Source organism: Rhinatrema bivittatum, chromosome 4 (genome assembly GCF_901001135.1).
Source record: "Rhinatrema bivittatum chromosome 4, aRhiBiv1.1, whole genome shotgun sequence".
Classification (NCBI taxonomy): Eukaryota; Metazoa; Chordata; class Amphibia; order Gymnophiona; family Rhinatrematidae; genus Rhinatrema; species Rhinatrema bivittatum.
This window is the reverse complement of record NC_042618.1, coordinates 81,377,459-81,404,499: the sequence shown is the minus strand read 5'-3', so window position 1 is coordinate 81,404,499 and position 27,041 is coordinate 81,377,459.

Below are 27,041 nucleotides of genomic sequence, written 5' to 3'. Positions count from 1 at the left end.
AAACTAAGTCTATTCCATGTAACCATTGCTAATGGCAGTGGCTATTCTCTAAGTGAACTTAATAGCAGGTAATGGACTTCTCCTCCAAGAACTTATCCAATCCTTTTTTAAACACAGCTATACTAACTGCACTAACCACATCCTCTGGCAACAAATTCCAGAGTTTAATTGTGCGTTGAGTAAAAAAGAACTTTCTCCGATTAGTTTTAAATGTGCCCCATGCTAACTTCATGGAGTGCCCCCTACTCTTTCTATTATCCGAAAGAGTAAATAACCGATTCACATCTACCCTTTCTAGACCTCTCATGATCTTAAACACCTCTATCATATCCCCCTCAGCCGTCTCTTCTCCAAGCTGAAAAGTCCTAACCTCTTTAGTCTTTCCTCATAGGGGAGCTGTTCCATCCCCTTTATCATTTTGGTAGCCCTTCTCTGTACCTTCTCCATCACAATTACATCTTTTTTGAGATGCGGCGACCAGAATTGTACACAGTATTCAAGGTGCGGTCTCACCATGGAGCGATACAGAGGCATTATGACATTTTCCGTTTTATTCACCATTCCTTTTCTAATAATTCTCGAAATTGCGGTTAGGGCTCTTAGAATAGCTGCATCCATAAATGATTATTAGACAAATGGACTTTGGTTTCTCCAGCTCTTTAAGCTTGGGGAGACTTTCACACTGGATTTGCTGGGTTCTGCCAGGCTACCCGGATGGGCCTGGGCTGGATGAATCACCAGTCTCACCCAGGATGACACTTCTTATGTTCTTATATGCGAGGAAGAATGTCTTCATTGTAGGAGTACCACGGGCATGAAAACAGGTTCTAGTACTGACAGAGAAGGCAGAAATGATATCGCACTTCAAGAACATTTGAGATGAGCACTGAGGGTTGGAAGTGGGTGTGGAAGCAAAGACTCTGTGCCAGTTCCTATCACTATTATATATATCTGTATGCAGCACTCACTGGGATTTCAGTCAGGGGCACTGGTGCACACACAGTGCTCCCTCAATCCTCATACCACTGGCAGGGGCACTGGTACACGTGCACTGCTCACTGGGACCTGACACCACTGTCGGACGGGCACTGATAGACAGGCAGTGCTTATTGGATCCTCACATCACTGTCTGTCTGGGCTCCAGGATCCTCATACTGCTCTCTACAAGAAACTAGTCACACGCAGCGCTCACTGGGACCTGAGAACGCTGTCTGTCAGGGCTACTGTTGCACATGTCGCCTCCCTGGATCTAGCCCTGTTGTACCTTGAGCACTGTGTACAATTCTGGTCGCCGCAGCTCAAAAAAGATATAATTGCGATGGAGAAGGTACAGAGAAGGGCAACCAAAATGATAAAGGGGATGGAACAGCTCCCCTAAGAGGAAAGACTAAAGAGGTTAGGGCTGTTCAGCTTGGAGAAGAGACGACTGAGGGGGGATATGATAGAGGTGTTTAAAATCATGAGAGGTCTTGAACGAGTAGATGTGACTCGGTTATTTACTCTTTCGGATAGTAGAAGGACTAGGGGGCACTCCATGAAGTTAGCAAGTAGCACATTTAAGACTAATCAGAGAAAATTCTTTTTCACTCAACGCACAATTAAACTCTGGAATTTGTTGCCAGAGGATGTGGTTAGTGCAGTTAGTATAGCTGGGTTTAAAAAAGGTTTGGATAAGTTCTTGGAGGAGAAGTCCATTAACTGCTATTAATCCAGTTTACTTAGGGAGTAACCACTGCTATTAATTGTATCAGTAGCATTTGGTCTTATTGTTTGGTTAATTGCCGGGTTCTTGTGGCCTGGTTTGGCCTCTGTTGGAAACAGGATGCTGGGCTTGATGGAACCTTGGTCTGACCCAGTATGGCAATTTCTTATGTTCTTATTTATTTATTTTATTTAAAAACATTTCTATACCGTCTTTCACAAACAAAGTTTGACCAAAACGGTTTACAAAGTTCGATTATAAAAAGGAGGTCAAAAGAAATATAAATTACTAAAACTAAAATTTTTTTAACTAAAAACAATAAAAATAAAAATAAAAACAAAATAAAAACAAAAATAGCAAAATAAAAAATGAAGTAATAGATAAGGAAAAAAAAATACAATATATACTTATAGACCCTAATTCTTTAAAAGTAACTATACTACTTTTTACAAAAACAAGTAAAAGCCAGAAAATTTAAAATGTCAGAATATCCCAGAAACTATATTACATAGTTACCAATAGCATAAACAATAAATAAATAACTGTACTGTTAAGTGAAAGCAGATAGGGGCGGATTTTAAAAGGAGCGCGAATAGCCTACTTTTGTTTGCCCTCCAGGCGCAAACAAAAGTACGCTGGATTTTAGTAGATACGCGCGGAGCTGCGCGTATCTGCTAAAAACCTGGATCGGCGCGCGCAAGGCTATGGATTTTGTATAGCCGGCGCGCGCCGAGCCGCGCAGCCTACCCCCATTCCCTCCAAGGCCGCTCCGATTTCAGAGCGGCCTCGGAGGGAACTTTCCTTTGCCCTCCCCTCACCTTCCCCTCCCTTCCCCTACCTAACCCACCCGCCCGGCCCTGTCTAAACCCCCCCCCTTACCTTTGTCGGGGGATTTACGCCTCCCGGAGGGAGGCGTAAATCCCCGCGCGTCAGCGGGCCTCCTGCGCGCCGGGACGCGACCTGGGGGCGGGTCCGGAGGGCGCGGCCACGCCCCCGGGCCGTAGCCACGCCCCTGGAACGCCCCCGACACGCCCCGAAAACGCCGCACAGTTCGGGCCCGCCCCCGACACGCCCCCCCGACACGCCCCCTCCAAAAACCCCGGGACTTACGCGAGTCCCGGGGCGCGCAGGGCCCTGCTCGCCTAAATCTGCCCGGTTTTGGGCGGATTTACGCGAGCAGGGCTCTGAAAATCCGCCCCATAGTGTATAGCTCTTTGGAGTTAAGTGTTCGAACCATCAAGGTCTCCGAAAGCTATCTTGAATAGATGAGTTTTTACTGCCATCTTAAATTCTTTATGATTGGTAATTTGCCTTAATGTATTGGGAAGCGAGTTCCACAACAAGGGTCCTGCCACCGAAAAGGCTCTTTCTCTGGTTATATTTAATCTTGCCAGCCTTACTGTAGGAACGTCAAGTAAATATTTATTAGCAGATCTAAGATGTCTAGTAGGTTTGTATAACCGTAATGAAGTACAGAGCCAAGTTGAATCCGGGTCATGTATTAAAGAGTGAATTAGAGACAATACTTTATATTTCACACGGAATTTAATAGGGAGCCAGTGTAAATTGGACAAAATGGGAGAAATATGATGTCTCATAGGTGAACCTGTCAACAGTCGAGCCGCAGAGTTTTGAATCTGTTGTAAAGATTTTAAGGTGGAGTCTGGGAGACCCAGAAATAGACTATTACAATAGTCTAAGCCAGCAAAGATAAGAGATTGAGGGACTGTTTGAAAGTCAGCTTTGAATAATAATGGTTTTAATCTTTTTAAGGTATGTAATTTGAAGAAGGAGTTCTTTACTAAATGAGATACATGTTGTGTTAGAGATAAATTAGTATCTACTTGTATTCCTAGATTACGGGCTACTTTTTTTAACCTCAATTACCTCATTACCTAATGTGACCGATGATGGCGGACAATTTGTGGGATTATCAATCACACTTAAGAGAAGCAATTCTGTTTTTTTGGAATTAAGCTTAAGCCGACTATGGCTTAATCATTGCTCAATTGTCCTTACGTAAAGATTGCATAATGAGATGGTCTCAGCCCAGGAAGATTTGTATGGAACATAGAGTTGAAGTCATCTGCATAAATCTTAAACTGGACATCCAATGTAGATAAAATTTGACACAATGGTAGGAGATAAATATTAAACAATACTGGTGACAAGGAAGACCCTTGTGGGACCCCAGTAGTTTGAGTATAGATTTGTGAGGATTTGCCTTTAAAATTTACTTGACAGCGGCGATTAGAGAGATAGCTATTGAACCAGTTTAGTTCCGTGGCTTGGACACCAATCATTTGAAGTCTGGATAAAAGGATCTTATGGTCAAGCATATCGAACGCTGCAGAGATATCAGTAAAATCAATAGAAAGTCAGTGTTTGAGTCAAATCCTCTTACATACGTATCAAAGGAGGAGAGCAAGAGGGTTTCTGTTGAGTAACCCTTTCTAAATCCATGTTGGTCTGGATGTGATATGTCATGCTCTAACAGATACTCTCTCAATTGAAAAAGAACAAATGATTCGATAGTTTTTGACAAAGAAGTGAGGGTAGCAATTGGTCTAAGATTTGAAAAATCTAACGAAGAGGATGACTTTTTTTTTTGAATTGGGGTAATAGAAGCTAATTTCAATTGATGTGGAAAAGTTCCAGTTTCCAATGATTGGTTTATGATCGAGCAAATTGCATCAGGAAAGTATTCACCTAATCCCTTAAAGATGACACCGGAACAAGGATTCAAAGGAGAGTTCGATAGCTTTTGTTTGTTGATTATTTTTTGAACTGTCTCAGTTGAAATTTTATCAAAAGAGTTCCAGTTATAAACAGGAATTTGATCTGAATAGGTTGGATAAGGTAAGTTTTTAAATTCATCTATAATATTTTTAGTTTTAGACTGAAAAGATAAGGCTATTTTATCGCAATGCTATTGTCAATTTCAGATAGTTGTAAGTTCAGAGGAGACACTAGTGACTTAACAATATTAAATAATACGTTTGGATTTTTATTAGCCAAATTGATTTTCTTGGCATAGAATTTCTTTTTTTCTGTATTTACCTCTTGTCTATACTTTCTTAAAGTTGCAAAGTAACTACTTTTTATTTGATTATTCTTATATTTTCTCCACATACGCTCCTTTTTTCTCAAAGATATTTTTAAATTATGCAATGCATCTGTAAACCAAGGGTTGTTTGACTTTTTCTTACCTCATTAGACTCTTAGGAATTGAAGGACAAACTCCAGGAAACAGGAGCAGCAGAGTAAAAAAAACCGCCACAGGCTGAAGACTTTGTCAGATCACTTGCTGCTGTCTTATTTATTGTCAGCTGTGCAAGGGGTAACGGAGACAGAAATGGACAATTTTCTCAGTGGAAGGGAGTGGACAGTGGAGTGCCTCAGGGATCTGTATTGGGACCCTTACTTTTCAATATATTTATAAATGATCTGGAAAGAAATACGACGAGTGAGATAATCAAATTTGCAGATGATACAAAATTGTTCATAGTAGTTAAATCTCAAGCAGATTGTGATAAATTGCAGGAAGACCTTGTGAGACTGGAAAATTGGGCATCCAAATGGCAGATGAAATTTATTGTGGATAAGTGCAAGGTGATGCATATAGGGAAAAATAACCCATGCTATAATTATACAATGTTGGGTTCCATATTAGGAGCTACAACCCAAGAAAGATCTAGGCGTCATAGTGGATAACACATTGAAATCGTCGGTTCAGTGTGCTGCGGCAGTCAAAAAAGCAAACAGAATGTTGGGAATTATTAGGAAGGGAATGGTGAATAAAACGGAAAATGTCATAATGCCTCTGTATCGCTCCATGGTGAGACCGCACCTTGAATACTGTGTACAATTCTGGTCACCGCATCTCAAAAAAGATATAATTGCGAAGGAGAAGGTACAGAGAAGGGCTACCAAAATGATAAGGGGAATGGAACAGCTTCCCTATGAGGAAAGACTAAAGAGGTTAGGACTTTTCAGCTTGGAGAAGAGACAACTGAGGGGGGATATGATAGAGGTGTTTAAAATCATGAGAGGTCTAGAACGGGTAGATGTGAATCGGTTATTTACACCAACTATGACGGCCGACCTAACCCTTCCCTCCTGGGCAGTAGGCCTTGGGGAGATATAATGCATCACCTGGAGAGCAGGTCCTTGCTACAGGATCCTTTCCTGCTACACCTGGTTGGTGCTCTCCCATTATGAGACCTTCTTCCTCCAAGGCAGCACCAGGACTGCCAGTCTGAAGTTGGGACTTGACTACTATGTCTCTGCAGGTCTCATCTATATACCTCTCTGTCTCCCTCAGCTCCTCCAGGTCTGCCACTCTAGCCTCCAGAGATAGGACTCGTTCTCTGAAAGCCAGGAGCTCTTTGCATCTCATGCACATGTACAACTTCTCACCGGTGGGTAAAAAATCATACATGTGACACTCGATGCAAAAGACTGGGAAGACCTCCTCTTGCTGCTGGACTGCTGCCTTCATCTCAGTTTTGATCAGTTCCTAGTTAAGTTTTAAGTTGCTATGGGAGTAGGAATGTGTCTAATTAATGTCCTTTAAATGTATTAGTGAATTCACTATGGGGTAGATTTTACAAATTTGTGCACATGCGTACTTTTGTTCGCGCACCAGGCAACTGAATATTAAAAGCACAAACACACAAAATAATATTCCCCAATAGTTAACTTTGCCCCAATACTTTTAAAAAAGAAAATTTACCAAGCAAAAAACTTAATGATTCCTTTCAGCCACCAGCAAGGTGATCCTCTCCTCTCAGTGCTCCCACTGGTTCGTGTGTACCTGAATGTAATCTGCTTTGCTGTGTGCATATATTTGTGTGTGTATACATTTCTCTATGCTCACTCTGTCTGTGTACCTGAATGTAATCTGCTTTGCTGTGTGCATATATTTGTGTGTGTATACATTTCTGTATGCTCATTCTGTCTGTGTACCTAAATGCAATCTGCTTTGCTGTGTGCATATATTTGTATGTGTATACATTTCTGTATGCTCGTTCTGTCTGTGTACCTGAATGTAATCTGCTTTGCTGTGTGCATATATTTGTATGTGTATACATTTCTGTATGCTCGTTCTGTCTGTGTACCTGAATGTAATCTGCTTTGCTGTGTGCATATATTTGTGTGTGTATACATTTCTGTATGTTCATTCTGTCTGTGTACCTGAATGTAATCTGCTTTGCTGTGTGCATATATTTGTGTGTGTTTATACATTTCTCTATGCTCACTCTGTCTGTGTACCTGAATGTAATCTGCTTTGCTGTGTGCATATATTTGTGTGTGTATACATTTCTGTATGCTCATTCTGTCTGTGTACCTAAATGTAATCTGCTTTGCTGTGTGCATATATTTGTGTGTGTATACATTTCTGTATGCTCATTCTGTCTGTGTACCTAAATGCAATCTGCTTTGCTGTGTGCATATATTTGTATGTGTATACATTTCTGTATGCTCGTTCTGTCTGTGTACCTGAATGTAATCTGCTTTGCTGTGTGCATATATTTGTGTGTGTATACATTTCTGTATGTTCATTCTGTCTGTGTACCTGAATGTAATCTGCTTTGCTGTGTGCATATATTTGTGTGTGTGTTTATACATTTCTCTATGCTCACTCTGTCTGTGTACCTGAATGTAATCTGCTTTGCTGTGTGCATATATTTGTGTGTGTATACATTTCTGTATGCTCATTCTGTCTGTGTACCTAAATGTAATCTGCTTTGCTGTGTGCATATATTTGTGTGTGTATACATTTCTGTATGCTAGTTCTGTTTGTGTACCTGAATGTAATCTGCTTTGCTGTGTGCATATATTTGTGTGTGTATACATTTCTGTATGCTTGTTCTGTCTGTGTATCTGAATGTAATCTGCTTTGCTGTGTGCATATATTTGTGTGTGTATACATTTCTGTATGCTCGTTCTGTCTGTGTACCTGAATGTAATCTGCTTTGCTGTGTGCATATATTTGTGTGTGTATACATTTCTCTCTGCTCACTCTGTCTGTGTACCTGAATGTAATCTGCTTTGCTGTGTGCATATATTTGTGTGTGTATATATTTCTGTATGCTCATTCTGTCTGTGTACCTAAATGTAATCTGCTTTGCTGTGTGCATATATTTGTGTGTGTATACATTTCTGTATGCTCGTTCTGTCTGTGTACCTGAATGTAATCTGCTTTGCTGTGTGCATATATTTGTGTGTGTATACATTTCTGTATGCTCGTTCTGTCTGTGTACCTGAATGTAATCTGCTTTGCTGTGTGCATATATTTGTGTGTGTATACATTTCTGTATGCTTGTTCTGTCTGTGTATCTGAATGTAATCTGCTTTGCTGTGTGCATATATTTGTGTGTGTATACATTTCTGTATGCTCATTCTGTCTGTGTACCTGAATGTAATCTGCTTTCCTAAGGGTTTTTCCCTCAGTTCCTGCTCACCTTTTGAGCCGCCACTGATAACCACCTTCATGGCTCCTGGTTCCATGATTTTCAAGGGGGTGACCGCCGTTGCATTTGCCTGGGGATGAGGTTTCCCCCAGTCCCCCTGATTCTTGACCGCTGCCGCAGCATGGATGTGACCAGCCTACCATTACCCCCTATAGGGATATGTAATATTCCCCTCAGCTTTCCAGATTTTGATGTGTGGGCTGGCACCACTAGCACTCTTGGCGCCTGTAGGTAGGTCTGACTGAGTTAGAAGCATGGGTAGATCACTCCACCCGCACGGCACGGGCTGTTCCCTGTGAAGCTGCACCACTGCTCAGGCAGGCTGCAAGCCCACTCATAACACTGTGAATTTGGGAGTGCCATTCCTCCCATCTCTTTAGGTCGCCAGAGTGTAAGTAATTTTATGTGCGCAGGTTTGCCTTTCCATATGAATTTATTCATGGCCCCATAGAGGACTGAGAAAGACCTTTCTGGTAAATACCATGGGATATGTTGAAACAAGTACATGAGCTGAGGGAGTATATTCATTTTTAGAACATTGACCCTACCAGCCCAAGAAAAAAAAAAAAAGCTCGTCCCACGACTTGAGATCTTTTTAAATCTTATTAACCACTGGCATATAATTAAGGCGGTACAAGTCCGCTGTCCTGCGCGGTGCCCACACTCCCAGGTATTTCAATCCTTCTCTAACCTTCTTAAATGCAGAAAAACATCCCGGTACCCCTTGCGCATCCTGAGGTCCTAGAGGGAGTATTTCAGAATTAGCACAATTAATTTTATATGCAGATAACCTACCATAACTAACGATCTGGGACCGGAAAGCTTAGGGTTAGTCAAAAAGACAAGGATGTCATCCGCATAAAGGGAAATGACACGGAGAGCAGGGAATTTTTTAATCCTTATTAGTTTTGATTATTGGTTATTATTTGATTTGTCCGGTATTTTGAAATATTTTATTGGTGTTAGTAAATTTAAAAAAAATTGTATATGAGTTTTTAAGTATTGGATATTCTATTCATTGGATGTTTTGAAATATTTATTCTTTGTATTAGTATGGTTTTGCTATTAAGATTGATGTTTTATATTTCTTAATTTTATTTGATGTTTTCTGAGGAATGATGATGTTTCTGTTTTTCCATTGTTGCACTGCATACAGAGTCTGGCTTGTTGTTTCCAGTTCAAGTTTTTATTTGCATATTTCCATTTAAACTCTGGTCTCTTTATTTTGTATTTGGTGTGTGTTACCAAGATGAAGTATTCTGCTATTGTGCATTTTCTATGTGAGGATCTAGAGTATCCTAGCTTGTTCTGGGAGGTGTACTGGTGTTTTAGAACTCGAATAATACATGCAGTGATGTTTTTTCATAGGTAGGGTTGTTACTGTTTTAGTGCTGGCAGTTAGTGCTGTATTAGTATGGGAGATGTACTGTACTATAAATGTAATTCAGTTTACTCATGGGTTTTCTGGTGACCAATCCCACACCAACATGTATTACAATAGGCTTAATACCATAAGGGCTCCAAGTGTGTTTTTTCACAGGGGTTTCTGGTTGACACTGCAGCAGTGCTTTTATATATAATATGCATGCTGTTGGTGATATTTTTACCTCAGAAAACATAAGAATATAAGAACATAACTCTTGTCAAACTGTGTCAGACCAAGGGTCCATCAAGCCCAGTATCCTGTTTTCAACAGTGGCCACTCCAGGTCACAAGTACCTGGCAGGATCCTAAAAAGTAAATAGATTTCAAGTTGCTTATCCCAGGGATAAAAAGTAGATTTCCCCAAGTCCATTGTAATAATGGTTAATGGACTTTTCCTCCAGGAACTTGTCCAAACCTTTTTTTTAATGCACCTACACTAGAAGATTTCACCTCATCCTCTGGCAATGAATTCCAGAGCTTAATTATGCGTTGAGTAAAAATATATTTTCTTTTATTAGTTTTAAATGTATTACTTAGTAACTTCGTTGTGTTCCCTTGTCTTTGTACTTTTTGAAAGTGTAAACAACCAATTCATGTTTTCTTGTTCCATTCCACTCATGATTTTGTAGACCTCTATCAAATCCCCCCTCACTGTCACTTCTCCAAGCTAAAAAGTCCTAACCTCTTTAGACTTTCTTCATAGGGGAGCTGTTCCATTCCCCTTTATCTTGCTCATCCTTCTCTGTACCTTTTCTAATTCTGCTGTATCTTTCTTGGGATGCGGTGACCAGAACTGCACACAATACTCAAGATGAGGTCGCACCATGGAGTGATACAGAGACATTATGATATTCTCTGTTTTATTCTCCATTCCTTTCCTAATAATCCCCAGCATTCTGTTTGTGTATGATATATGAACACAAGATGAGGAAGCCCCATGGAGTGATACAGAGACATTATGATATTCTCTGTTTTATTCTCCTTTCCTTTCCTAATAATCCCCAGCATTCTGTTTGTGTATGATATATGAACACAAGATGAGGATGCACCATGGAGTGATACAGAGACATTATGATATTCTCTGTTTTATTCTCCATTCCTTTCCTAATAATCCCCAGCATTCTGTTTGTGTATGATATATGAACACAAGATGAGGTCGCACCATGGAGTGATACAGAGGCATTATGATATTCTCTGTTTTATTCTCCATTCCTTTCCTAATAATCCCCAGCATTCTGTTTGTGTATGATATATGAACACAAGATGAGGTCGCACCATGGAGTGATACAGAGGCATTATGATATTCTCTGTTTTATTCTCCATTCCTTTCCTAATAATCCCCAGCATTCTGTTTGTGTATGATATATGAACACAAGATGAGGTCGCACCATGGAGTGATACAGAGGCATTATGATATTCTCTGTTTTATTCTCCATTCCTTTCCTAATAATCCCCAGCATTCTGTTTGTGTATGATATATGAACACAAGATGAGGATGCACCATGGAGTGATACAGAGACATTATGATATTCTCTGTTTTATTCTCCATTCCTTTCCTAATAATCCCCAGCATTCTGTTTGTGTATGATATATGAACACAAGATGAGGATGCACCATGGAGTGATACAGAGACATTATGATATTCTCTGTTTTATTCTCCATTCCTTTCCTAATAATCCCCAGCATTCTGTTTGTGTATGATATATGAACATAAGATGAGGATGCACCATGGAGTGATACAGAGACATTATGATATTCTCTGTTTTATTCTCCATTCCTTTCCTAATAATCCCCAGCATTCTGTTTGTGTATGATATATGAACACAAGATGAGGATGCACCATGGAGTGATACAGAGGCATTATGATATTCTCTGTTTTATTCTCCATTCCTTTCCTAATAATCCCCAGCATTCTGTTTGTGTATGATATATGAACACAAGATGAGGATGCACCATGGAGTGATACAGAGACATTATGATATTCTCTGTTTTATTCTCCATTCCTTTCCTAATAATCCCCAGCATTCTGTTTGTGTATGATATATGAACACAAGATGAGGTCGCACCATGGAGTGATACAGAGGCATTATGATATTCTCTGTTTTATTCTCCATTCCTTTCCTAATAATCCCCAGCATTCTGTTTGTGTATGATATATGAACACAAGATGAGGTCGCACCATGGAGTGATACAGAGGCATTATGATATTCTCTGTTTTATTCTCCATTCCTTTCCTAATAATCCCCAGCATTCTGTTTGTGTATGATATATGAACACAAGATGAGGATGCACCATGGAGTGATACAGAGACATTATGATATTCTCTGTTTTATTCTCCATTCCTTTCCTAATAATCCCCAGCATTCTGTTTGTGTATGATATATGAACACAAGATGAGGATGCACCATGGAGTGATACAGAGACATTATGATATTCTCTGTTTTATTCTCCATTCCTTTCCTAATAATCCCCAGCATTCTGTTTGTGTATGATATATGAACATAAGATGAGGATGCACCATGGAGTGATACAGAGACATTATGATATTCTCTGTTTTATTCTCCATTCCTTTCCTAATAATCCCCAGCATTCTGTTTGTGTATGATATATGAACACAAGATGAGGATGCACCATGGAGTGATACAGAGGCATTATGATATTCTCTGTTTTATTCTCCATTCCTTTCCTAATAATCCCCAGCATTCTGTGTGTGTATGATATATGAACACAAGATGAGGATGCACCATGGAGTGATACAGAGGCATTATGATATTCTCTGTTTTATTCTCCATTCCTTTCCTAATAATCCCCAGCATTCTGTGTGTGTATGATATATGAACACAAGATGAGGATGCACCATGGAGTGATGCAGAGGCATTATGATATTCTCTGTTTTATTCTCCATTCCTTTCCTAATAATCCCCAGCATTCTGTTTGTGTATGATATATGAACACAAGATGAGGATGCACCATGGAGTGATACAGAGGCATTATGTTATTCTCTGTTTTATTCTCCATTCCTTTCCTAATAATCCCCAGCATTCTGTTTGTGTATGATATATGAACACAAGATGAGGTGTCACCATGGAGTGATACAGAGACATTATGTTATTCTCTGTTTTATTCTCCATTCCTTTCCTAATAATCCCCAGCATTCTGTTTGTGTATGATATATGAACACAAGATGAGGTCTCACCATGGAGTGATACAGAGACATTATGATATTCTCTGTTTTATTCTCCATTCCTTTCCTAATAATCCCCAGCATTCTGTTTGTGTATGATATATGAACACAAGATGAGGATGCACCATGGAGTGATACAGAGGCATTATGATATTCTCTGTTTTATTCTCCATTCCTTTCCTAATAATCCCCAGCATTCTGTTTGTGTATGATATATGAACACAAGATGAGGTCTCACCATGGAGTGATACAGAGACATTATGATATTCTCTGTTTTATTCTCCATTCCTTTCCTAATAATCCCCAGCATTCTGTTTGTGTATGATATATGAACACAAGATGAGGATGCACCATGGAGTGATACAGAGGCCTTATGATATTCTCTGTTTTATTCTCCATTCCTTTCCTAATAATCCCCAGCATTCTGTGTGTGTATGATATATGAACACAAGATGAGGTTGCACCATGGAGCGATAAAGAGGCATTATGATATTCTCTGTTTTATTCTCCATTCCTTTCCTAATAATCCCCAGCATTCTGTTTGTGTATGATATATGAACACAAGATGAGGATGCACCATGGAGCGATACAGAGGCATTAGGATATTCTCTGTTTTATTCTCCATTCCTTTCCTAATAATCCCCAGCATTCTGTTTGTGTATGATATATGAACACAAGATGAGGATGCACCATGGAGTGATACAGAGGCATTAGGATATTCTCTGTTTTATTCTCCATTCCTTTCCTAATAATCCCCAGCATTCTGTTTGTGTATGATATATGAACACAAGATGAGGTCTCACCATGGAGTGATACAGAGACATTATGATATTCTCTGTTTTATTCTCCATTCCTTTCCTAATAATCCCCAGCATTCTGTTTGTGTATGATATATGAACACAAGATGAGGATGCACCATGGAGTGATACAGAGGCATTAGGATATTCTCTGTTTTATTCTCCATTCCTTTCCTAATAATCCCCAGCATGCTGTTTGTGTATGATATATGAACACAAGATGAGGATGCACCATGGAGTGATACAGAGGCATTAGGATATTCTCTGTTTTATTCTCCATTCCTTTCCTAATAATGCCCAGCATTCTGTTTGTGTATGATATATGAACACAAGATGAGGATGCACCATGGAGTGATACAGAGGCATTATGATATTCTCTGTTTTATTCTCCATTCCTTTCCTAATAATCCCCAGCATTCTGTTTGTGTATGATATATGAACACAAGATGAGGATGCACCATGGAGTGATACAGAGACATTATGATATTCTCTGTTTTATTCTCCATTCCTTTCCTAATAATCCCCAGCATTCTGTTTGTGTATGATATATGAACACAAGATGAGGATGCACCATGGAGTGATACAGAGGCATTATGATATTCTCTGTTTTATTCTCCATTCCTTTCCTAATAATCCCCAGCATTCTGTTTGTGTATGATATATGAACATAAGATGAGGATGCACCATGGAGTGATACAGAGACATTATGATATTCTCTGTTTTATTCTCCATTCCTTTCCTAATAATCCCCAGCATTCTGTTTGTGTATGATATATGAACACAAGATGAGGATGCACCATGGAGTGATACAGAGGCATTATGATATTCTCTGTTTTATTCTCCATTCCTTTCCTAATAATCCCCAGCATTCTGTTTGTGTATGATATATGAACACAAGATGAGGATGCACCATGGAGTGATACAGAGACATTATGATATTCTCTGTTTTATTCTCCATTCCTTTCCTAATAATCCCCAGCATTCTGTTTGTGTATGATATATGAACACAAGATGAGGATGCACCATGGAGTGATACAGAGACATTATGATATTCTCTGTTTTATTCTCCATTCCTTTCCTAATAATCCCCAGCATTCTGTTTGTGTATGATATATGAACACAAGATGAGGATGCACCATGGAGCGATGCAGAGACATTATGATATTCTCTGTTTTATTCTCCATTCCTTTCCTAATAATCCCCAGCATTCTGTGTGTGTATGATATATGAACACAAGATGAGGATGCACCATGGAGCGATACAGAGACATTATGATATTCTCTGTTTTATTCTCCATTCCTTTCCTAATAATCCCCAGCATTCTGTTTGTGTATGATATATGAACACAAGATGAGGATGCACCATGGAGCGATACAGAGGCATTAGGATATTCTCTGTTTTATTCTCCATTCCTTTCCTAATAATCCCCAGCATTCTGTTTGTGTATGATATATGAACACAAGATGAGGATGCACCATGGAGTGATACAGAGGCATTATGATATTCTCTGTTTTATTCTCCATTCCTTTCCTAATAATCCCCAGCATTCTGTGTGTGTATGATATATGAACACAAGATGAGGATGCACCATGGAGTGATACAGAGGCATTATGATATTCTCTGTTTTATTCTCCATTCCTTTCCTAATAATCCCCAGCATTCTGTGTGTGTATGATATATGAACACAAGATGAGGATGCACCATGGAGTGATGCAGAGGCATTATGATATTCTCTGTTTTATTCTCCATTCCTTTCCTAATAATCCCCAGCATTCTGTTTGTGTATGATATATGAACACAAGATGAGGATGCACCATGGAGTGATACAGAGGCATTATGTTATTCTCTGTTTTATTCTCCATTCCTTTCCTAATAATCCCCAGCATTCTGTGTATGATATATGAACACAAGATGAGGTGTCACCATGGAGTGATACAGAGACATTATGTTATTCTCTGTTTTATTCTCCATTCCTTTCCTAATAATCCCCAGCATTCTGTTTGTGTATGATATATGAACACAAGATGAGGTCTCACCATGGAGTGATACAGAGACATTATGATATTCTCTGTTTTATTCTCCATTCCTTTCCTAATAATCCCCAGCATTCTGTTTGTGTATGATATATGAACACAAGATGAGGATGCACCATGGAGTGATACAGAGGCATTATGATATTCTCTGTTTTATTCTCCATTCCTTTCCTAATAATCCCCAGCATTCTGTTTGTGTATGATATATGAACACAAGATGAGGTCTCACCATGGAGTGATACAGAGGCATTAGGATATTCTCTGTTTTATTCTCCAGTCCTTTCCTAATAATCCCCAGCATTCTGTTTGTGTATGATATATGAACACAAGATGAGGATGCACCATGGAGTGATACAGAGGCATTATGATATTCTCTGTTTTATTCTCCATTCCTTTCCTAATAATCCCCAGCATTCTGTTTGTGTATGATATATGAACACAAGATGAGGTCTCACCATGGAGTGATACAGAGACATTATGATATTCTCTGTTTTATTCTCCATTCCTTTCCTAATAATCCCCAGCATTCTGTTTGTGTATGATATATGAACACAAGATGAGGATGCACCATGGAGTGATACAGAGGCCTTATGATATTCTCTGTTTTATTCTCCATTCCTTTCCTAATAATCCCCAGCATTCTGTGTGTGTATGATATATGAACACAAGATGAGGTTGCACCATGGAGCGATAAACAGGCATTATGATATTCTCTGTTTTATTCTCCATTCCTTTCCTAATAATCCCCAGCATTCTGTGTGTGTATGATATATGAACACAAGATGAGGATGCACCATGGAGTGATGCAGAGGCATTATGATATTCTCTGTTTTATTCTCCATTCCTTTCCTAATAATCCCCAGCATTCTGTTTGTGTATGATATATGAACACAAGATGAGGATGCACCATGGAGTGATACAGAGGCATTATGTTATTCTCTGTTTTATTCTCCATTCCTTTCCTAATAATCCCCAGCATTCTGTGTATGATATATGAACACAAGATGAGGTGTCACCATGGAGTGATACAGAGACATTATGTTATTCTCTGTTTTATTCTCCATTCCTTTCCTAATAATCCCCAGCATTCTGTTTGTGTATGATATATGAACACAAGATGAGGTCTCACCATGGAGTGATACAGAGACATTATGATATTCTCTGTTTTATTCTCCATTCCTTTCCTAATAATCCCCAGCATTCTGTTTGTGTATGATATATGAACACAAGATGAGGATGCACCATGGAGTGATACAGAGGCATTATGATATTCTCTGTTTTATTCTCCATTCCTTTCCTAATAATCCCCAGCATTCTGTTTGTGTATGATATATGAACACAAGATGAGGTCTCACCATGGAGTGATACAGAGGCATTAGGATATTCTCTGTTTTATTCTCCAGTCCTTTCCTAATAATCCCCAGCATTCTGTTTGTGTATGATATATGAACACAAGATGAGGATGCACCATGGAGTGATACAGAGGCATTATGATATTCTCTGTTTTATTCTCCATTCCTTTCCTAATAATCCCCAGCATTCTGTTTGTGTATGATATATGAACACAAGATGAGGTCTCACCATGGAGTGATACAGAGACATTATGATATTCTCTGTTTTATTCTCCATTCCTTTCCTAATAATCCCCAGCATTCTGTTTGTGTATGATATATGAACACAAGATGAGGATGCACCATGGAGTGATACAGAGGCCTTATGATATTCTCTGTTTTATTCTCCATTCCTTTCCTAATAATCCCCAGCATTCTGTGTGTGTATGATATATGAACACAAGATGAGGTTGCACCATGGAGCGATAAACAGGCATTATGATATTCTCTGTTTTATTCTCCATTCCTTTCCTAATAATCCCCAGCATTCTGTTTGTGTATGATATATGAACACAAGATGAGGATGCACCATGGAGCGATACAGAGGCATTAGGATATTCTCTGTTTTATTCTCCATTCCTTTCCTAATAATCCCCAGCATTCTGTTTGTGTATGATATATGAACACAAGATGAGGATGCACCATGGAGTGATACAGAGGCATTAGGATATTCTCTGTTTTATTCTCCATTCCTTTCCTAATAATCCCCAGCATTCTGTTTGTGTATGATATATGAACACAAGATGAGGTCTCACCATGGAGTGATACAGAGACATTATGATATTCTCTGTTTTATTCTCCATTCCTTTCCTAATAATCCCCAGCATTCTGTTTGTGTATGATATATGAACACAAGATGAGGATGCACCATGGAGTGATACAGAGGCATTAGGATATTCTCTGTTTTATTCTCCATTCCTTTCCTAATAATCCCCAGCATGCTGTTTGTGTATGATATATGAACACAAGATGAGGATGCACCATGGAGTGATACAGAGGCATTAGGATATTCTCTGTTTTATTCTCCATTCCTTTCCTAATAATCCCCAGCATTCTGTTTGTGTATGATATATGAACACAAGATGAGGATGCACCATGGAGTGATACAGAGGCATTATGATATTCTCTGTTTTATTCTCCATTCCTTTCCTAATAATCCCCAGCATTCTGTTTGTGTATGATATATGAACACAAGATGAGGATGCACCATGGAGTGATACAGAGACATTATGATATTCTCTGTTTTATTCTCCATTCCTTTCCTAATAATCCCCAGCATTCTGTTTGTGTATGATATATGAACACAAGATGAGGATGCACCATGGAGTGATACAGAGGCATTATGATATTCTCTGTTTTATTCTCCATTCCTTTCCTAATAATCCCCAGCATTCTGTTTGTGTATGATATATGAACACAAGATGAGGATGCACCATGGAGTGATACAGAGGCATTAGGATATTCTCTGTTTTATTCTCCATTCCTTTCCTAATAATCCCCAGCATGCTGTTTGTGTATGATATATGAACACAAGATGAGGATGCACCATGGAGTGATACAGAGGCATTATGATATTCTCTGTTTTATTCTCCATTCCTTTCCTAATAATCCCCAGCATGCTGTTTGTGTATGATATATGAACACAAGATGAGGATGCACCATGGAGTGATACAGAGGCATTAGGATATTCTCTGTTTTATTCTCCATTCCTTTCCTAATAATCCCCAGCATTCTGTTTGTGTATGATATATGAACACAAGATGAGGATGCACCATGGAGTGATACAGAGGCATTATGATATTCTCTGTTTTATTCTCCTTTCCTTTCCTAATAATCCCCAGCATTCTGTTTGTGTATGATATATGAACACAAGATGAGGATGCACCATGGAGTGATACAGAGGCATTATGATATTCTCTGTTTTATTCTCCATTCCTTCCCTAATAATCCCCAGCATGCTGTTTGTGTATGATATATGAACACAAGATGAGGATGCACCATGGAGTGATACAGAGGCATTGTGATATTCTCTGTTTTATTCTCCATTCCTTTCCTAATAATCCCCAGCATTCTGTTTGTGTATGATATATGAACACAAGATGAGGATGCACCATGGAGTGATACAGAGGCATTGTGATATTCTCTGTTTTATTCTCCTTTCCTTCCCTAATAATCCCCAGCTTTCTATTTGCTTTCTTGGCTGCTGCTGCTGCACACTGAGCAGAAGATTTCAATGTGTTATCCACTATGACAAATGACACCTGGGCTTCTCTCACTCTGCTTCATTTCTCTTCTGCTGCCCTGCATCCCCACTCCTGGTGTGCTGCCCTGGGCAGCTGCACGGTTTGCATACCTAATAGTGCCAGGCTCCCCTTTGAGGAAAGGCCAAAGAGGTTAGGACTGTTCAGCTTGGAGAAGAGACGACTGAGGGGGGATATGATAGAGGTGTTTAAAATCATGAGAGGTCTAGAACGGGTAGATGTGAATCGGTTATTTACTCTTTCGGATAGTAGAAAGACTAGGGGACACTCCATGAAGTTAGCATGTAGCATATTTAAAACTAATTGGAGAAAGTTCTTTTTTACTCAGCGCACAATTAAACTCTGGAATTTGTTGCCAGAGGATGTGGTTAGTGCAGTTAGTGTAGCTGGGTTTAAAAAAGGATTGGATAAGTTCTTGGAGGAGAAGTCCATTACCTGCTATTAAGTTCACTTAGGGGCGGATTTTCAGAGCCCTGCTCGCGTAAATCCGCCCAAAACCGGGCGGATTTACGCGAGCAGGGCCCTGCGCGCCGGTGAGCCTATTTTACATAGGCTCACCGGCGCGCGCAAAACCCCGGGACTCGCGTAAGTCCCGGGGTTTTCGGAGTGGGCGTGTCGGGGGGGGGGGGCCGGGGCGCGCGGCGTTGCGGGGGCGTGTCGGCAGCGTTTTGGGGGCGGGTACGGGGGCGTGGCTACGGCCCGGGGGCGTGGCCGCGCCCTCCGTACCCGCCTCCGGGAGGCGTAAATCCCCCGACAAAGGTAGGATGGGGGTTTAGACAGGGCCGGGCGGGTGGGTTAGGTAGGGGAAGGGAGGGGAAGGTGAGGGGAGGGCAAAGGAAAGTTCCCTTCTAGGCCGCTCCGATTTCGGAGCGGCCTAGGAGGGAACGGGGGTAGGCTGCGCGGCTCGGCGCGCGCAGGCTATACGAAATCGATAGCCTTGCGCGCGCCGATCCAGGATTTTAGCCGATACGCGCGACTACGCGCGTATCTACTAAAATCCAGCGTACTTTTGTTTGCGCCTGGAGCGCAAACAAAAGTAGGCTGTTCGCGCTCGTCTGAAAATCTACCCCTTAGAGAATAGCCACTGCCATTAGCAATGGTTACATGGAATAGACTTAGTTTTTGGGTACTTGCCAGGTTCTTATGGCCTGGATTGGCCACTGTTGGAAACAGGATGCTGGGTTTGATGGACCCTTGGTCTGACCTAGCATGGCAATGTCTTATGTTCTGATGTTCTTAATGCAAGTCTGATCAGAACATAATAATGTTGGAACCACCATGCTCAATCTTATTGCTAAAATGGCTGCTCGTATTTTGAAATCATAGTGGAATAGAGAAATTAGCCTGTAAGCACTGATTGCTTAAGATGCTTCCCTTTTTTTGGTAACACTGCAATCGGTGGGTGATACATTTTTTGTGGAGGACTCGGAGGAGCCTCCTGGTTAGAGCAGCGGGCGCGAAGCAGAGGTTCAAATCCCACTGCAGGTCCTTGTGACCTTGGACAATTCACTTCTCTCTCCGTTGTCTCAGGTACAAAGTTAGATTGTGAGCCCTCCGCAGAGGGAAATATCTAATCTGCTGTGAAGTGCCAAAGAGTGGAATATTAGAGAAATGTAGTGCAGTCCCTGGTGTTATTGATGGAAGTTTCAATGGCTTATAACCTCCTTTCCTAATGCCTTCTCTAAGGTCAGGTTTGCAGTGCCCTGAGAACCTGCCTGTCACCACTAGGATTATTTACTCCAGTCCCCTGCTCACGTGACAGTCGCGGGCTGAGCAGACTTGTGAAGAAAGAGGGCCGGGTTGGTAGAATATTTGAGGGAAGTGTTCAGTAATTCTCCAGGAATCTCAGCCACGCTCCCATCTCTTCCCTTCCGTCCTGTCATGCTGGCTCTGTTTCTTACTCCTCATATTTTCCTTGATTTATTTCCATATTTGCAGAGCTGTAATTTGTAATAATGCAATGATTTCAGCACTGTCTGGTGTAACAAATGATTTAATGTCCCCTTAGCTTGCTCAGGAGACGTGTGTGTGTGTGTGTGTGTGTGTGAGAGAGAGAGAGAGTGTGTGTGTGTGTGTGTGTGTAAGGCGCTGTGTGTAAGGCGCTATGTGTGTGTGTGTGTAAGGCGCTTTGTGTGTGTGTGTGTAAGGTGCTTTGTGTGTGTGTGCGTGTGTGTGTGTTTGTGTGTGTGTTAGGCGCTGTGTGTGTGTGTGTGTGTAAGGCGCTATGTGTGTGTATGTCTGTGTGTGTCTGTGTGTGTGTGTAAGGCACTGTGTGTGTGTGCATGCGTGTGTGTGTGTCTGTGTGTGTCTGTGTGTGTAAGGCGCTGTGTGTGTGTATGTGTGTGTGTGTATGTGTGTGTAAGATGCTGTGTGTGTGTGTATGTGTGTGTAAGGCTCTGTGTGTGTGTGTGTGTGTGTGTAAGGCGCTGTGTGTCTGTGTGTGTGTGTGAGAAAGGCGCTGTGTGTATATGTGTGTGTGTGTGCGTGCATGTGTGTCTGTGTGTGTCTGTGTGTGTGTGTGTAAGGTGCTGTGTGTGTGTCTGTGTGTGTGTAAGGCGCTGTGTGTGTGTGAGTCTGTGTGTGTGAGTCTGTGTGTGTGTGTGAGAGTCTGTGTGTGTGTGTGTAAGGCGCTGTGTGTGTGTGTGTGTGTAAGGCGCTGTGTGTGTGTGTGTGTGTGAGTCTGTGTGTGTGAGAGAGTCTGTGTGTGTGTGTGTGTGTAAGGCGCTGTGTGTGAGTCTGTGTGTGTGGTGTGTATGTATGTGTGTGTGTGTGAGGCGCTCATTTCTTTCATGTAATAAAACTCGGGTTAATTTTGACCTCTCTGCATCTGTCACCTACTCTATAATATAACCGACTTCCTCACCTCCCAGAACACGGTCGGGCAGGGATGCTGCTTCCATTAGGCAAATGAGGCAGTTGCCTAGAGCGCCAAAGTCTTGGGGGCAACAAAATGCTGCCAGCAGGAGACCCAGAGGGAGGCTGTGCCAAAAAAGGGAGCACGGTTCTGGAGCCTCCGCCACTGGTGGGAGGTAAGATGGGGGAAGGGGAGGTGCGTGACCGAAGGATTGCCTAGGAAGCCAAATACTCGTGCACTGACCATGAGGTTGGTTGTTAAACTGCGTAAAAATATCCCAGTTCTCTTTCAGATATATGCAAAATGCTTTATTATGGAGCAGTTTGTTGCATTTGGCGGTTCGTGGGCTAACCCCACGGACGGACACGCTCATCTCCTGCCAGGACCCCTGTGGCGTTGTTTGCTGCCGATGTTTCTACACGGCAGGAAGCTGCCGGCCCAAAACCGCCAGGCCTCTGGACTCTGCCACTGTCTTTGCAGCCGCGCTGCTACGAACTCCTGCCCGGCGCCGACCTCCTTAGACACACACGTGCGCGCCTCAGGCTAGAATTTAAAGGGACCATGGTGGGAGGACCCTGCAGCCCCTATTGATGACATCAGCCAGCTATGTCCTATAAAAGGCCTCTAAATCTTGACTTCCTTGCCTTGGAAATATGTCATCTCCTTCAGAGAAGTGCATTACCTATGCTTCTTCCTGGTTCCTGATTCCTGCTGTGTCGTTCCGAGTTCCTGTGTCTTGTTCCTGGTTCCATTTGGCAGTCTGGTCTGTGTTTGAGATCTCGTCCTCATGGTCAGTCTTCCTCCTTGTCTGTCTCCTGCATCTTATCCTGCTCCTGTGGTTTGTCATCTTCCTGCCTCTTTGTCTCTCTTTATTTCGTATTGGATTTCTGCCTTTGGCTTTGGATTGGACTTCTGGCTTGACCTCAGATTGGACCTTGATCCTGCTTGGCTTCCGCCTGTCAATGACCTCTGCCTCAACCACGACATTGTCTGGACTAAGCTGGCCTTTCTCTACAGCCTGGACCAGACCCTGCTTATCTGCCGCTTGCCCTGACCGCTGCTTGCCCTTACAAAGTTCTCTTCTTGTGTTGGCCTACAACACCTTCAATGTGAAGGATCTTCACCCCAACAGTGGCCTGCACCTAATTTCAGCCAGCCCCGGCACCTGAGGGATCAACTGAGGGGGAATGAGGGCTGGTATTGGTGAAGCTCCAGTTGGTCCTCTGATCCAGCCAGCTCTGCCTGCCAATGGTGGGGACCAGCAGGGCTCCTCCCCACAGGTTGCGCCAACTCCACCATGGCTCAAGGGTCCACACTCCCAACAAATTGCCGAGGCCATGGACCTGGCAGATCTACACACATTGAAGGCTATTCCTGGTTTAGCCCATAAATCTCAGGCCTTCCAGACAGCTTTTGAACTCCTAGTCACAGATGTCAACCGCCTTGCTGCATACCTCGTCTCCTTGACCTACCCACTGCCCCATCGCCACCTGCTGCAGATCCAACGCTGGTTCCAGACACCTGTTGACCAACAATTCTGTTACCAGCTCCACCCCGGTATGCAGGGGATCCTAAGCAGTGCCGAGGATTTCTTAATCAATGCTATATGCATTTTCCTCTCCATTTGGCACTCTTCCCGGATGACTCTGTCAAGATGACATTCATTCTCTCTCCCCTCGATGGTAAGGCCCTGACTTGGGCTTCCCCCTATGGGAGCCCTCAGATCCTCTTCTCACGAATCTCCAATAATTCATCTCAGCCTTCAAGCAAAGTCTTTTATGACTCTGGCCGGCTGCCCACGATGGGCTCTGATCTCCTGTTCTTGCACCAAGAAAATCGATCATTAATGGATTGCGCCATTGAGTTTCGAACCCTGGCCACAGAAATGAATTGGCAGGGAGGCAGCTTACATGCAGCATTCCTGGGATGTTTAGCTCCCAAAATTAAAGATGAGCTCATGGTGTTGCAACTTCCCACCTCTCTTGAAAGCCTCATTGATCTTACAGGGAACATTGACAGACAGCTCCAGGAGCGAGCTCAAGAAACAAGCTCAGCTCAAAAGCGTCTCTCCAGGGCATTGTTTCCTTCGACACTTGACCCCATCATGCTATTGGGTGGTTTACCAGAGGAGCCCATGAAATTGAGTCATTCCTATCTCATGAATGAAGAGAGAACTCAACACCATCAACTAGGCCTCTGTCTTTATTGTGAAGCTTCTGGTCACCTATTAGCTTAGTGCCTGGAGAGAGGGGAAACTGTACCACGCCCCGAGGTGGCTAAGCAAACAACCATAGGCTTGATGCCCATGACCTTTCAGCCTCTGCTGCCAGTCTTAATTGAAAAAAAAGTAAACTTACTGGGGCTGCTGGAAGCATGCAGTAAGTTTACTTTTGTTACAATTTCTATTTGCTTTAATAACACGTTGAGTCGATTTTCGCCCTGCGCCTTGCTTCAGGAGGGGAGGAGAGAGGACTGGCAATCCCCGATGCCCGAGCGTAGGAGAACCAGGCCACACCATGTTACTCGCTTGCTCCAACCCACCCAGTTATTTGACTGGAGCCTGCCTATTGCTGTCACATCCCTCTAACACCAAGGTCAGGGTAGGTGGTAAATTAGCGGGTTAAAGACACGGCAAGATAGCAGGTTAAAAAGGTGATAATCGGGCTGCACGTTACTGTATGGGAAGGGAATAGCTAATCCGATCGTTTACATATCATATGCATGCCGCGGGCGGAAAGGGATACGCGTTGAGTTAAAGAAGCGGTAAGGATTGGTAAAAACGGATAGTGAATCGCGGGTTAGACTTATGCGGCCAAATTGTGGGTAGAAAGCGGGTTAGAAACAGGGTAACCGCGGCCGCGCTTTACTTTATCGGCCTGTTGGTTAATAACTTCTCCTGCAGGATCTTGTCCAATCCTTTTTTAAAGCTAGCTACACTAACTGCCTTTATCATATCCTGTGGCACTGAATTATGGAGTTTAATTGTATGTTGAGTGAATAATAACTTTCTCTGATTTGTTTTGAATGTGCTAATTACTAACTTCATGGAGTGTTTCCTATTCTCTGTATTTTTTGAAAGAGTAAATAACCAATTTACATTTACCTTTTCTATTCCACTCCTAATGTTATAGACCTCTATCATATCCCCCCTCAGTCGTCTCTTCTCCAAGCTGAACAGCCCTAACCTCTTCAGTCTTTCCTCATAGGGGAGCTGTTCCATCCCCTTTATCATTTTGGTCGCCCTTCTCTGTATCTTTTCCAATGCAACTATATCTTTTTTGAGTGCGGAGACCAGAAAATTGCGCACAGTACTCAAGCGATAGAGAGGCTTTGTGACATTCTTTTTTATTCTCCATTCCCATCCTAATAATTCCTAACATTCTCTTTTCTTTCTTCACCCCCACCAGACCCTGAGCCAAGAATTTCAAAGTATTATTCACTATGATGTCCAGGCCCTTTTTCTGGGTGGTAACTTATAGTAACTATAGTGTGGGTTAATTTTCCCCTTGTGCATCACCTTGCACTTATCCACATTACATTTTATCTGCCATTTGGATGCCCAATTTTCCAGTTTCGCAAAGTTCTCTTGCAATCTATCACAATCTGCTTGTGATTTAATAACTTGGAATAATTTGACCATTTTGCTCTTTGCCCTCCTTTTCAGATCATATTTAAATATATTGAAAAGCAAAGGTCCCAATACAGATCCCTGAGGCACTCCACTGTTTACCCTTTTCCACTGAGAAAATTGACCATTTAATCCTACTCTCTGTTTCCTGTCTTTTAGCCAGTTTGTAATCCACGAAAGGACATCGCCTCCTATCCCATGACTTTTTAGTTTTCTTAGAAGCCTCTCATGAGGGACTTTGTCAAACGCCTTCTGAAAATCCAAGTATACTACATCTACCGGTTTCACCTTTATCCACATGTTTATTAACTCCTTCAAAAAAGTGAAGCAGATTTGTGAGGCAAGACTTGCCCTGGGTAAAGCCATGCTGACTTTGTTCCATTAAACCATGTCTTTCTATATGCTCTGTGAGTTTAACATAGTAAGACGGTAATGACAGCAGAAAGGAGCAACAGTAAGAAAAAATGCGTAAAAGATATGTCAACAAAAGTCTCACAACTCTTCAAGTGTTAGAGTCCCCGGCTGGAGATGATCCCTCCCGCGTGTCTTCGAAGGCGCTTGCCGCCATGCTGGACTCGTTGCCAACGCTGGGAGTTTTCAGAAGGTAAAAACACCGTCCGCTTTATCTCCAGATTTCAGGAGTCCCGCCACGCGTAGGAGTTCCTCTGCTTCTTGCACAGACTTCACCTTATTGGTCACACCCTGAATCGAAAAATTGCAATCCAAACGGGAGAAGCCATTTATATCTGTGGTTACGCTCTCTCAAAAGTTGTAGGACGTCTTGAAACTCCCGTCTTTTCCTAATCGTGATAGCAGAAAGGTCTTGGAAAATCTCAATTTTTTTCTCCATGCCACTGTAAGTCCTTGATTTAGCGTGCTTTTCGCATAATCTGTTCTTTTAATGCATATTCATGAAAGCACACTACTATATCCCTCGGAGCATTTCCTCTGGGCCTAGCTAACGCCCTGTGTGCTCTCTCGAGTTTAATACTGGGAGGCTGGGCTGTTTCATTGGCACTGGAGTCAGAGAGCATGAGAAGACATACATCTTTTACAATTTTATCACAGTCTAGGTATGCGTCCCCTTCAGGAACTCCTCTAATTCTCATGTTTACTCACCTGGATCGATTTTCCAGGTCTTCCAGCCAAGCTTGCTGATCTGCAATTTCCTTTTTAATTTGTGAGGCCTTGCTGAGTGGCCGTTGTCGTTGCCTCCTGTTCACTGAGTTGCATTTCCAGGTTATCCACGCGGTCCCCCAGAGCTGCACACTTGCGCCTCATTTCCCCTCC